The 13,496-nt window shown below is 44.0% G+C and overlaps 1 protein-coding gene across 1 annotated transcript in view; it reads left to right on the forward strand.

The window, feature by feature from the left end:
• Positions 1–13,496, forward strand: part of TNFRSF11A (TNF receptor superfamily member 11a) — a 281,431-nt gene that overhangs the window by 249,721 nt on the left and 18,214 nt on the right. The gene's annotated exons all lie outside the window — the stretch shown is intronic.

The raw sequence follows: 13,496 nt of genomic DNA on the forward strand, positions 1-13,496 counted from the left end.
TATTTGTTTTGCTTCCCAGTCCAAAATTTGCACTCAACATTACACTCATTTGGATACTGTGGTAGGTCAGACATAGGAGACAGACAACTAAACATGGTTCCAACAGATTCACTTTAATACATTAAAGAAGAGATGCCTCTCCTAGCCCTACTACTACGAGAAAGGTTGCCTATTCGAAAAAATACCGAAAGAGTGCTCATCAGAATGTCATACAAGTGTATAAACCTTGTCCTCCCTCCAAACCTATGCCACCATGCTAACTGGCCCTACCACTAATAATGACAACCAAAGGTTGGCCTGGAGAAGTGTCCTTGCTCCCCCTTCTTGACTTATGCTGGTTGGTGCTTGACCTCATCCCAAAGTATCTCTCGCTCTCAGGCCTTTGCCTACTCATAAAGTCCTGATGTGTCTGGGCCCCCTTGTTGGAGCTTCAGGCCAAGGCCTACTCATACAGTATACAATTCCAAGTCTCTTGCTTTCCTACACATGAGGGGACTACTGATCTCTTTTAACAAAGTCTCATTCAAAATAAGTAGTTCTTCTCTTAATTCTGCAATTTGACTTTGCAATACCTGCAGCACAGATCCATCCTCTCTCTCTTTTGCAATTCAGCCCCTTGGTGTGTTCTCCTTGCTTGTGGATATTCAGTAAACCCATCTGTGTTGTTATTCTCATTTTCATCCCCTCTATGTGTTCTGCTTACACTTGGGTTGCTTATAGTCCTCTTCAGGGATTAACTTCACTTTCATCCTCTTTTGTGTTTCTATGTCTTTGCTTTTCTATTGTCCCACCGAGCCCATGGATAGTTAATCCACTTCTGATGCACCACTAGAATTGGCTACATCATTTCCGCCCTCACCCACTTCTGCATGTACCTCCGCCAGTCAGCAAACTTAGTCCCACTCGAAGCTTTCCAAGCCATTGCTATCGTCCTCTTGGCCAGAATCAGCCCCAACAACAACGCCTTATTGCGTCTACCTTTCCTTATTGGATGAAGCCCCAGGAAGCACTCCCTCACCGTCGACTGGACCCTAATCCCAGTAAACTTGAACAGCTGCACCAATAATCTCTCTCAGAAGAGTTTAAACGAAGCACATCCCCGCTACATGTCTAGGAGTAACCCCACTTCCTTTTTGCTCCTCCAAAAAGAGGGATCTTTGCCTGGCGTTATTTTTGACACTGTATGCCAACGCACGCCTCACGAGTTTATATTGGATCCATTGGAACTGCACGTTTCTGGAGACCTGTTCTGTATGCAAGAGCACTGTGCCCCATTCCGCATCAGAGATTTGATCCCCCATGTCTGCCTCCTATTTCTGTTTCAACCCCCGCTGTCAGCAGCATAGATCTCAGAGACACGCTTGCCACCCTCTACCAGTTGTGGGCAGCATTACATTGATCCTGCGTATCCGAGGTCTCTCTCGAAACCCTGCCCACAAAGTTCAAACTCCTACCATCAGTTTGGCAAGTCTAAGAAATGAAGGCGAACACGTGGATGAAACGTCCTGAACTCCTGTAACGTAACAACCCTTTCCTCTCCAGAGACGTCACCTACCAATATCCCTTGACCCATTCGGCTTAGGCCTATCTCCGACCTTCCCTTTAATGATAGCCCAACATGCTGCCTGTTAGTAGCATCTTCGGCATAAAAGGGAGCTTCTGCCCCAAGAGCTTCATAGCCTGCCACCAAGTTCGTATGATCGTACTAACTGGTGAGGGAAAGGACTTAAATTCTCCCACCTTTGTGCCAAGTAATTCCAACAAACATTGTGGAGTGCATTCTACCTCAATCCAGTCGGTGGGGTACTCTGCATGTGGGTGAGGAAACCAATCCAGCATCTGCTGGAGCACAGTGGCCCACTAATACTCCCTCAGACCTGCCACCCTGATTCCACTCTTACCAGCAGGAAACTTTATGGTAGCCAGGGCAACCCTCAGACTTCCCCCTTCCACAGTAACTTGAAAAATATCATATGTAACACCTGGAAGCACTATGCCAGGCTCATGGGCATTATTTTGAAAACATATCACTATCGCAGCAATACTATAATCTTTGCCAGTGCCCTCCGTCCCATCACTGATAAAGGGAACCACACCCAAAATTTAGCAACCTTGCCAAAGGCTATCACTGCCCGCTCAATATTCTTCTGATATACCCACTCCTAATCTGCACTCACCCAGATACCAAGATACTTGAACCCGCCTTCAGGGATATCCATCTGTAGGTGCACAAGATCATCCCCACCCCTGTCAGATTGGTGTAGATCGCAGTCTTGGGGTGATTCACCACCAGCCCTGACAGTGTCCCGAATTCCTCAACCGATGACAGTACCCCCTCCAGATTAGCCACCGGCTCCAGAACATACAGAAGCACATCACCAGCATACAGGGAGATGCAGTGCTGCGCCCCACCCATTTAAAGTCCCAGTGCTTCATGTCTCCTGTGGATCACCTCATCCAGTGGTTCTATAACCAGCGCGAGGATCAACGGCAACAGAGAACAACCCTGTTGCGTGCCTCGATTTTCCAACCAAGGACCAGATGTGTTCTTGTTGACTTGGACCCTAGACATCGAGTCCTGGTAAAGAAGCCATTCGTCCAGAACCATCGACTGAAATTCCCAGCTAACCAAGTCAACGGTCTTATAAGAATCTAAGCTAACCACCTTCAATTTTTCGGTGGAATTTTGATAGTTGTCCAGCAACAAGAACAACCTTACAAGCACCACAGGGTGGAGGTGCCCTCCTCGTAGATGTCCTAAACCAGTTCAATGGGATTTGGTAGGGCATTCCAGGAGCTCCAACTGGAAAGAGTTGGAAGCATTGCTGAAAACTTTGTTGTTGTTTCAGGTGCAGGTCAGAGAACTTGCAGTTCTAGTTTGGTCAGACAGCACCAATGCCATAGCCTTCATCAACTGGCGGGGCGGGCCGTTTAATTTCTCTAGTGAAGGTTGCCCTCAGCCTCAGGGATGGGTTGAGAGAAATCAGCTTTCCCTTTCTGCAACCAGCATCAGGGAGGTGGAAAATTTGGTGGCAGATGCCTTGAGCAAGCAGTTCCCTTCCTCACAAAACCACTGTCTGACTCCAACAGCTTTCCAGCAGATTCCTCGTATATTAGCTTTGTCATACAGGCATCTTTTTGTCTCCAGGGAGAAGGCTTTCCTTCCCTGGTATGCTTCCAAGTTCTCATCTTCATTGGCATGGGAGACGGATGCCCTGTCATTACCCGACCCCCGGCGTAGTCGTATATGTTTGCCCTGATTCCTCTGAATACGAAGGTCCTTTGCAAGGTCAAGAGTTTACAGGGCAGAATCTTACTGATTACTCAATTTTGATCCAGAATGACCTGAATTACCCTCTTCCTCAGGATGGCCATAGTCCATCTTTTTTGAATTCCTGAGGGTACCTTCGCTGGTGATGGTCCCCCTTTGATGGATGCAGAACAGCAACTGGCTTTGGGAGGCATAATCCTTTGGGAAGAATGGTTAGTCAGACATGCGTTCTCCAGCTTAGTATCTTCTTCCATGTTGGGCACCAGGTGTCCTGTGATAAGCACTGGGGAGTACTTGCAGCATGGTGTTGGGCAAGGGTGCTCCTTTCTTTTGCAGTGTGGGGCTTCATATAGCTCACAATTGTTGCAGGGCGGGTTCGATCTGGGTCTTGCTGCAGCACCTCTATGGGCTCAATGGTCAGCCATTGAGGCAGGAAGACAACTTTGGGTTGGGCTAGAACAAGATGTGGCGCTTATAGCCAGAATGCTCAAGGGATTTTCACTGGTAAAACCTTGGGTACAGTCCCTTGTTCCGACCTGAAATATAATCCTTCTACTCAGTCCATGCAGAGTCTGCATTATGTAAGGAAGGCATGGTATCACAGTAAGACAGACACAAGTGACCACAGTTTAATGGTGTTTATTGAACTCTAAAAAGAGTTTGAAAAACACCTATGTAATCCTAAATCTACAGATGGGAGCAAGCTATGACCATAAAATGATAATAGCGCAGTCCTAGAGGTATCTTATCAAAATAAAAGGGCCTATACTAATAAACCTACTGCGAATCCTTACTTCTAAATGCAAATAGTGAGGGAAACAGTGTTACGAAAAAGAAAGAAGTGTTCACAGAATTATATGTCAGGATGTTCAGGACGTTGGACTCCCTTCCCCACGTATTCTGCATGGGGTAAGGCAGTCCAATCGAGCTTAGCACAGTCTCTAGCTTCTCTGGCACAAGGATACAGTTCAATCACTAGAATCAGGGCCTTCCATGCTCAAGTCTCTTTGCCTTTCAAAGTCTCTTCTTTCAAAGGGCCTGATGCGACAAACAAGCAACAAGCAATAAGTTATTTTCCTCTTTTAGATTTCACAAGTACTCAATTTCTCAGGCGATTCACTATTCACCTCTGACCCCCCCCCAAGCCAGGCTCAGATCCTCTCAACACAAGGTTTGTAGATTATTCACCCATCCAATTTCTCGGGTGATTTACAGTTCACCCCGGATGCCCCTCAGCCGGGCTCAGAACCCTTTTCAACACAATGTTCCATTGATCTCCCTCCGGCGGGCTCGCAACAATCGCAATTTCCAATATAACTTTTAACAAAAACCTGCTTAAACCAAAAGCTCTTAGCTGATAGCTCTCCGCCGGGCTCGGACCAACTTCATCTACTTTGTCACCAACTTTCATTATGCTATTACTATTGAAGACTTTCGAATGTGCACAGGGTTTTGCTTGACCCGTTGCAGGATCACTTCGATTTCACAATTCTTTATTACTCTTCACATTTGCCCCCTTTCATTTGGATGCCTAACAGAGACTGTTGAATGAGCACACACGTGGTGCCGGACCACTCTGTGTAAGGTATTGTATCTTGACTTCAAAGTTCAATCACTCCTCTGTTGTTTAATTTTGTTGTGTTGCTTGCCACATACGCTTCATACACTGTTCTCTTCAGCTTTAAATATACAATGTTACTGCTTGCAAACTTGGCTTCAACACAGACCGGTCTGGTATCAGTCTCCCCAACCCACCGTCTGTGCTGACTTCACTTGTGCTGCTTTGTTGTAGGAGCCAAGCACAGTACCACGGCGGCAAACGATTCTCCCCAGCATGACTATTGACGTGGGAGAGCCCCGGGTACCTCCGACACACAATGCAGGATTCAGCCTTGATTCCTGGTCTTACGTTTCCTATTCTCGAAGGTTCATGAAAGTAACGGTCTTTCATTAAAAAGGTCACAGGCACTTCCCTTCTTCCAATTCCCCAATTGTTTTGCCGTCTTTCGCCTTGTATGAAACTGCCATCTTGGAACTGCTGCTTCCTTGTGTGCTTTGCCTTGCTCAGAGTGTGTAAGTCAGGTGTGTGTAATGGTCAGTAATTGCCTGACCCTGCCTGACCATTGTATTGGGACACGTCAGGTATACGGCTCAGGTGTTAGTCCGTTTACTCGCGTAGTGAGCTTTCCGTGAGGAAGTGTTTGTGGTGGGAAAGTGGGGGGATTAAGTTCCTAAGTATCCTACCTGGTATCTCACCATCCGGTGTCCCACTCCCACTCCCCTAAGACCCCCTCACCCAGGTGATGCTCCCGCTCTGGTCCACCCCCAGGAACTGGATTCAAAAGCGATGGCCGTGTCCTGGCCACCTGGATGACAGATCCCCAGGGACTAGCGGTTGAGACACTGTCAGGTTTCTCACACTTACAAGCTTCCTGAGGGCACAGACCTGAAGTTCCTTACTCTAAAAGCTGTATTTCTGGTAACCATCACCTCAGTGAGGAGGTTTGGAGAAATGTAGAAATCTTATTTACAGGTTAGTCCCTGTTCAGTGATTCTGCAATGTGGCCCTTCTTTTAGACCATAGGTTGACTCAGGTTTCCATCTATCTCAGGATATAGTCATTCCTGGGTTGCTTGCAGAACCTTCTCCAGTGGAAACTGCTGAGCTGATGGAGTTGGATGTCAGAACGTTTCTTCTGATGTATGCAGAAAGGTCAGCTGTCTTTCATGCCTCTCATAGCTTGTTGTTTGGAACGGATGGCAGGGGCTGGTTCCAAACTGTCAATCAGCCGTTGTTTAAAGGAAGTGATCTCCATGGTATGATCCTTGGGAGGATTCCCCATGCCACTAGGAGGTCAGGGATAGTCCACCTGAGGCTTGGCAGGTTCCTGGGATGAGTATAGGGGGCTTCCCTTCATGAGATCTGTATAGCAGTCTGCATTTGCTAAAGCACTCGGATCATGCATTTGCTCACATTGTTCTTTGCGTAGCCCATCCTGATTGATTCTCTCTGTGTCTCGGATCATGCAAATAAATTCCCTTGGTTGAATTGCATGATGTAGTTGTGTGAGTGGTTTAGTTGTGTGAGTTGTTTTTTCTGGGAATGGTCAATCAACGTTTTGGTAGACTTCAACTAAGTACTAGTAAAAGGAACAGGGACATGGGTCTATGTCTTAATTACTTACCAGTTATCTTCATTACCCCTAGTCCTACACTTCTTCATCACAGTACTTACGCCTGGTGAGGGATCGATCCACATTGGTGGGTATGATAGAGGACTGATGACTCTTGGCAGTCAGTGTTATAGCAAGATGGGGGCATGGCCAAGAAGAAGGTAAAGAAGAAAATAGGAGGAAATTGGTGAGTCTGGAGGGAAGACAGGAAATCTCCAGATAAGTAAGTAGTATGAAGAGGAAGGGAAGGACTAGGTGTTATGAAGATTACTAGTAAGTACTTAAGAGATTACTCACCAGATAATGGGATTTGGTGTGCTTTTTCATGCCTTTCTTCTTTAAAGTTATTCAAAACGTTTCCATTTCAATTAGGACCAATGACTCCAACCAGATTATCTAATTAGATAAATGCTTTTATTGAAATGTACAATGCTCGTGCTAAGGAAGTGGCAGAAATGCTCTCTGCCTTTAGGCTTTATTGGACCAATTCATAGTTGTGTAAACAAAAAGTATTCAACCTTAGTCAAACATGTGTTCATCCCTGAAAGGAGCTGCAAAACGGCCTATTTCAATGGGTACCATAAATAAGTTAAATTGGTTGCAAATAGTTTGTAAATAAAAAGACATAGAAGAAATTAAATGAGAGCCCCAGAAAACAAAGCATTGTAATAGTGATCCATATCAGAACAATTGTTAGGTACTATGTGCTGAAAAAAACATGGAATAACCCCAAGAAATTCACCAATGTAGATAACAATGTCTAGCAAAGACAAAGTCCATCATTCTTAGTCCAATATTTAATACCCAGGGTTCAAAATTAAGATTCGCTGAGCAGGAGCTAAAACGGGCTCCTGGGTATTAGGCCTCAACCTGTAGGCAGGATCTACCACTGGGGAACTAGGAGCGAGTACCTGGCACACTGCAAATCTAAAATCCATATGAAATTCACACTTTACCTTTTTGCCCATGTTTAAATGTACATGAGATGTGTTCTGATTCTTCTTTATTAACATACTCAAAGTTAATGCCACGTAAGTGTTTTTGAAAGGCACCAATTAGACTGGGAAGCCAAAAGTAGCTCCTGGTAGCCATTGGTGTCAAGGTAACCAGGCTCTCCTAGGCTAGACGTAGGAGCGAAATAGCTCCCAGCAATTTCGAACCCTGAATGCCACATTCTCTTCCTGATGCATTTACAAAGACGTAGAGATGAATGTGGCCAATGCATTTCGTACATCTTGATCATCATCAGGGCACGGTCTATCTTCATGAGAATAGAGAATAATTAGCATTTGTTCCCCTTGTAGGAGGGCTAATGGGCTGTGCTGAGCAGCAGCTTTGAAGATAAAGTCAATATGAAATGTCATATTGGTTCTATGTTCAACTATTGCTCAGCACAGCCCATTTGGTCTCCTACAAGAGGCACTAATGCTAATCGCTTTCTCTTCTAATAAAGACAACCTTGCCCTGAGGATGGACTAGATGTCCAAAATGCATCGGCCACAGTCATGTCTGCTCCTTAAAATATGCATGATAAAGAGAATGTGATATTAAATATTGGTCAAAGAAGGATGGTCTTTGCTACATAATGTTATCGACACAGATTAATTTCTAGTATTTACTCCAAGCTTTTGAGAGCACACAATACCTTGAAAGTGTTCCTTGGTTATTGTTCTTTTTATGATTACCCAAATTGTGTCATAGGGCTTGACTGTGGTGCTCCTAAAACCAATATTAAATTGTCTAACCACAAGGATAAGTAGTGACAGAAATTGGTCATGTACACAAAATTGAAACTAAGGAAAAAATGAAACATATATAGGCAACAAAAGAAAAGAAATGCTTTGGTAAGTGTCATTCTATTTGAAGAATATTAGGACATGTATAGTGCATAATCACGATGCACATATCCAGAAAACTTCCAAGCAGGTGATTTAATGGAAATACATATATCTTGTCTTGTCATTATCTCTAAATATCTGTAAGGCATTGGGATGTGTCAACTCAGAAGAGGTTTGTGTATATTTAAATATGCAAGAAATAGTACATTTTAGATCTAATATAAATATACTTGGAAAATCATAATTCACACCATGTATTCTGTCAAAGATTTGAAGATAAATAATAAGGTCCTAATTCCAAAATGAGCAAATATTTAAGTTTTACATTCAATTTGAAAATTAACTAAATGTTAATTGCCATGTGAGAATGGAATAGATGGGACCCCTTACCACATGCCCTATTTTATTCTCCACCTTGTCATGTGAGTGGCAACACTTCTAAAGTATTGACCTCAAATAGGTGAAGGACATGGAAGCTCCTGAGCAATAAAATGTCATAAAGATGGTGTGCTCTGAGCATGTTATGTTTGGTTCCAGTGTCTTGGCAGCTCTGTCTTGGCAATAATTAGACTGAAACGAATACTGCACATATATCTTTTACCGGCTGGACAGGGGGCTTTTGGCCTTTGTCTGTCATTGATACAATTACAATTGAACTTTGAGAAAAGCTGGGTGTCATGAGTATAGCAAATGGGGTGCTACGTTGGTGATCATTTAAAAATCATGATTGGGCTTTGCATAAATACTAAGGTTGGGCCGACAGGGTTGACCTGTGGGGAGCCACAGAGGTCACAGGCGGTGGATTGATGACAATGCTTTTTAGTGACATTCAATCTGATCTTTTAGCAAGAAAGGAAGTAGACAATGCCATAGATTTATCCCACACCCAGGCCATCACAGGCAAACATAAAAAGATACTTTTATGGTGCAGGGTGGTTGGGTGATTGACAATCAAACATGATTAGGGACGTTGATTTCTTGTTATAATCTTCATTATTTTGCTAGTTCTTACCGTGTTCCCACAAAGGCTGCTTCCGTGGATAAACTCAGTCAAAACTCTGACCACCACTCACTACAAACACAGGCGGTCTCTATGTGGAGCTGAAGCTGTTGTCCCACACTTTTCATACTATTTTGCTTGTTATGTTAATCTGCTGTTATACTGCACCCTATCACCACCTTTGTAGTTTCAGAGCGCCTGGCTGTGTCCGTGGAGTGCCCTGTTGTGCCTCTCTTGGGTAACCAGACCTTGATCTGTTGGAGGAGAGAATGTGATCAGAGGGAGGATAAAAGAATGGGAAATCAAGAACGATATGCTATATAAACAGGGAGGGGTGGATGCAGCGGGGTATAATGTTTTGTGACAACCGGGGCACATGCAAGTCCTATTAGGTGGACCATAGTTCTGCAAAAGGAAGGAGGTGAATATGTCCTAAAGTGTTGATGTAACTGGGTTGTGTTTCCATAGCATATTTGGAGAATTGTAAGTTAGTATGAAATGTACTATTGGATGCATGAGGGACTCAAGGGTGTGCTCATGCAATCTCAATGTTTGGTGGCTTTCTTGCTCGGGCATCGCTATACTTGGTACCGTAGGTTAATTCTGTGACTGCCAAGCCATGGGTAATGGCTTGGCAGTCACAGAGGGTAATGGAATGGAGTGGTCAAACCACTGGGGTAAAATTGAAAAGTCCTTGCACTTTGATGTCAAATGGTATGTTATGTCAATGTATGCTAGACTTTATTTGAGATCATTGGGAGAGTGGAATTGGATGGTGCCTTGCATGGGAGTAGTCTATCAGAGTACAGTACCTCATAGCCATCCATAGTGAGAAAACATTTCTTGAACTACCTGTGCAGGCTGAGTACAGTAGACTGTGGATGTATGCCAAAATGGGGTGGGTAGGGAGAGAAGCGCCAGATGTCTGTTTTCGGTATGCAGTGACAGCCTGGCACCCATCTTTTAATGCTATGACACACTTCCACTCAGGATGCCATAGTGAACCAATGAATGTGGAAATGTAACCAATAAAACAGGCGTTAAAAGCCCTTCTACTTTCTCCACTTGGACTAGAACATCCTGGTCTTATAGCTGGGAAAGCTGGAAGGAAATATGGGAACTTTTCAATGAGGGTAGGTTTTCGACCATGGCTCCACTGCTGGGAAAGGCCTGGACCAGGCTTCCTGGCAGTTTATAAGGTTTGTTAGGAGGGGTATATTGGTGTGGGGAGCTGGGATCCTCTTAGACTGAAGCTGGGATTTCTGGGAGTTAATCTGCATAACCATCCCTGAATGTCCTTTCTCACCAGGGCTGCACTTACCATGTCCTGTTAATAAAGGGCAGAATGCGAATCATAGGTCAAAAGAGGGGAGTAGAATCTGCTTACCAGATTGCATTACCAGGTCTACTTTGGGGGTTATGGCACTCTTTCCATAAACCTAGGGCCGCTCCTGTGTTTTATTTATGTGGGTATTCTGGGGCCTGCCACCGCATGGCTGCATCAAAGCACTTGAACATTAGGAATAAATGCAAAATGACATAATGAAAAATTGCATAATTTAACCTGACAAAAACATGATCACCTAACCAGCTAGTATAACGGAAAGCAGCATCATCTCAAAAAAATAGAAAGAAGGGTTGAGTAAATGAGAAAACTCCTGTTAGAAAACAACACATCAACACATTTAAATTTGGATACAAGATTGAACTTGGGAAGAGAGGTTTTAAAAATGGAAAAAACACAAAGGGTGGAGCAATATTGGGTTTAGAAGCATCGAGGACATTGGAGAGAGAGAGAGAGAGAGAGAGAGAGAGAGAGAGAGAGAGTGTGTGTGTGTGTGTGTGTGTGTGTGTGTGTTTTGGTTAGTTGAAAGGAGAGGGAAAGGCTAAATGGCAGTGCTTTTTGTTGAGGTAGTAGATCAGAACTGTGTGCCTTTCAGCTTTCTAGGTGAGAAGTGTACGAGGTATCGAAGACTTTGTGTCTGGTGTGGTGTCCAGGGGTTGAAAATGTCAGATGTAGTTAGAGGTGCAACTTTTGTATGTTCGAAGTCTGTCTCTTTTTAAAAGACATTTTCCAGTGGCTGGTTTACATTTCTGTGTGATGGTTAAGGTGGAGCGAAATTGAGGGTTAGTCAAACAAGGTGGGATGTGTTTTTGGGGTTTCCGTAGTGCTTTCAAATTATGGGTCTTGCTGTCAGTTGCGTCATGGTAAGAGGTTTGTGGCTTTAGTCGTTGATTCATGAAGATGTCCTGTGTTGAGGTTTAGGTATTCCGGGAGACAGGGAAGGTGTTCTCTTAGGGATTTTACAGTGCCTTGATGGGATGACTTCCAGTCATTATAGTTTCCTGAGTGTGGTGCAAGATGCAGTGTGTTCTAGGCAGACGGTCTGCATTGGATATGGTGTTCCTTAAGGGTTGTGTCTACATGAAAGTTGAACTAGTGAGAAGTGTTGGTTCCTCTGCTTTATGAGTGTAGGTTAAACTTTTGTTCTGTTAAGCAGTGACTTTTCCTTTCAGGTGGTGCTTTCCGGTTCAGATATCTCTTTGCAGCAGGTTCCAGTGTTTCCCACCATAGCAGAAAAGGAGGGGCCTCCAATCTCAGGTATCTGGTTGGTTGGTTGGTAGAGTGAGGTTTTGTTTTTGTGGAATCCTGCTGCTTGACCTTAAGTGCTCTGGAGGCAATGCAGAGGGGCTTGAACTGAACCCTTTTTTTGATTGGTAGTCAGTGGAGTGGTCTGAGAGTCAGTGTTATGTTTTCTCTCGTTGATTCCCAATCGGAATTTAGCTGCTGTGTTTTGGATCCATTGAGTTTTTTTGTGTTCGATTCTCAGGCATACCTGCATAAATACTGTTTGCATAGTCGATTCTTGAAAGATTCAGGGAGATGACAGCCAGCACCCTGAGTGTGAAGGAGAGGCAGGGCACAATCCGACATATAACGGATATGGTAGAAGCATCTTTTGACTTTGGCGTTGACTTGGGGTTCCAGCGTGAGTCCCTCATGTCCATTAATACGTCTAAGTCCTTGATCACTGTAGATGGTTTAGGGAAGTTAACCATTTCAAAAGGCCATGGTAGATGTGTTTCTGGTGCAGTGTACAGTGATACTATCATAATTTCAGATTTGTATGGGTCAACTTTTAGGTAGTTGGCCATCATTCATTCACTTATTCATGTAAGGCAGTGGCAGAGGGTGGTGCTGGGGTTTCCGTTGTCGGGCACATTGTTTATATGCTTTGCATGTCATCTGCATAGTTGCAAAAGGTGAGCCCATAACATTTTGTTCTTCATCAATAGGTTCCTATGTATGTTGAAGAGGTGAAGCAAGAGGTGAAGCAAGTGGCTTGATGCCTGGGGAGCAGCACAGGCAATGGGTTGTGGGTTCGAACTGAAAGTGGGGAGGCAGTTGATTTATATTCTATCCATTAGAAAAAATCTTATCCATTGTACAGTTGTTTTATGAGGTCTGGTTTCTCCAAGCCTTCTAATGAGTGTACTGTGGTTAACAGTGTCAAAGGCTGCTGGGATGTCGAGGAGTATGAGTGCTGAGGTGATGTTGTCGGGTGCTGCGATTCTGAGGCCGTCCCAAATGGAAACTAGTGCTGATTCAGTACCTCTTATACACACAAAAAAACCTAAAGCAGGGCACTTCTGGGAGTGCTCTTCTGAGAGTTAATCTGCCAAACGACATAATGAAACATCACATAATTTAACCTGGCAAAAAACATGATGACCTAACCAGCTAGTATAACAGACATTAGCATCATTTAAAAAATAATAAAAAGAAGGGGTGAATAAATGAGAAAATCTCCCTTAAAAAACAAGCAATTTAAATTTTAATACCAGATTGAACTTGGGCAGGGAGGATTTAAAAATGGAAAAAACACAACAGTGGAGCAAGGTTAGGTTTAGAAGCAGTGAGGAAGGACGTGGAGATCCAAAAAGAGGGTGCAGTGGTTGGTTGGTTGGTTGGTTGAGTGCATGTGTGTGTGTCTGTGCTTTGCTCCATTCTCATGGCTTCAAGATCTCTGGGGGTTGATTGCTGGCAGGCTGGGTCTGGAATGCTCTTTTGTAGAACAAGTAGGAGACACAGGAGTTGGACAGACACCGGTTTTGAGGTTTTTACTAAATTGACCTAAACTACCATTTCTGTGAAAGAAGATTGTTGCCTTCTCTTATCTACATCAGCATATATGGTCATAGCATCGAACGTGG

The sequence above is a fragment of the Ambystoma mexicanum genome, chromosome 5p (assembly GCF_040938575.1).
Source record: "Ambystoma mexicanum isolate Mex_15411 chromosome 5p, UKY_AmexF1_1, whole genome shotgun sequence".
Classification (NCBI taxonomy): Eukaryota; Metazoa; Chordata; class Amphibia; order Caudata; family Ambystomatidae; genus Ambystoma; species Ambystoma mexicanum.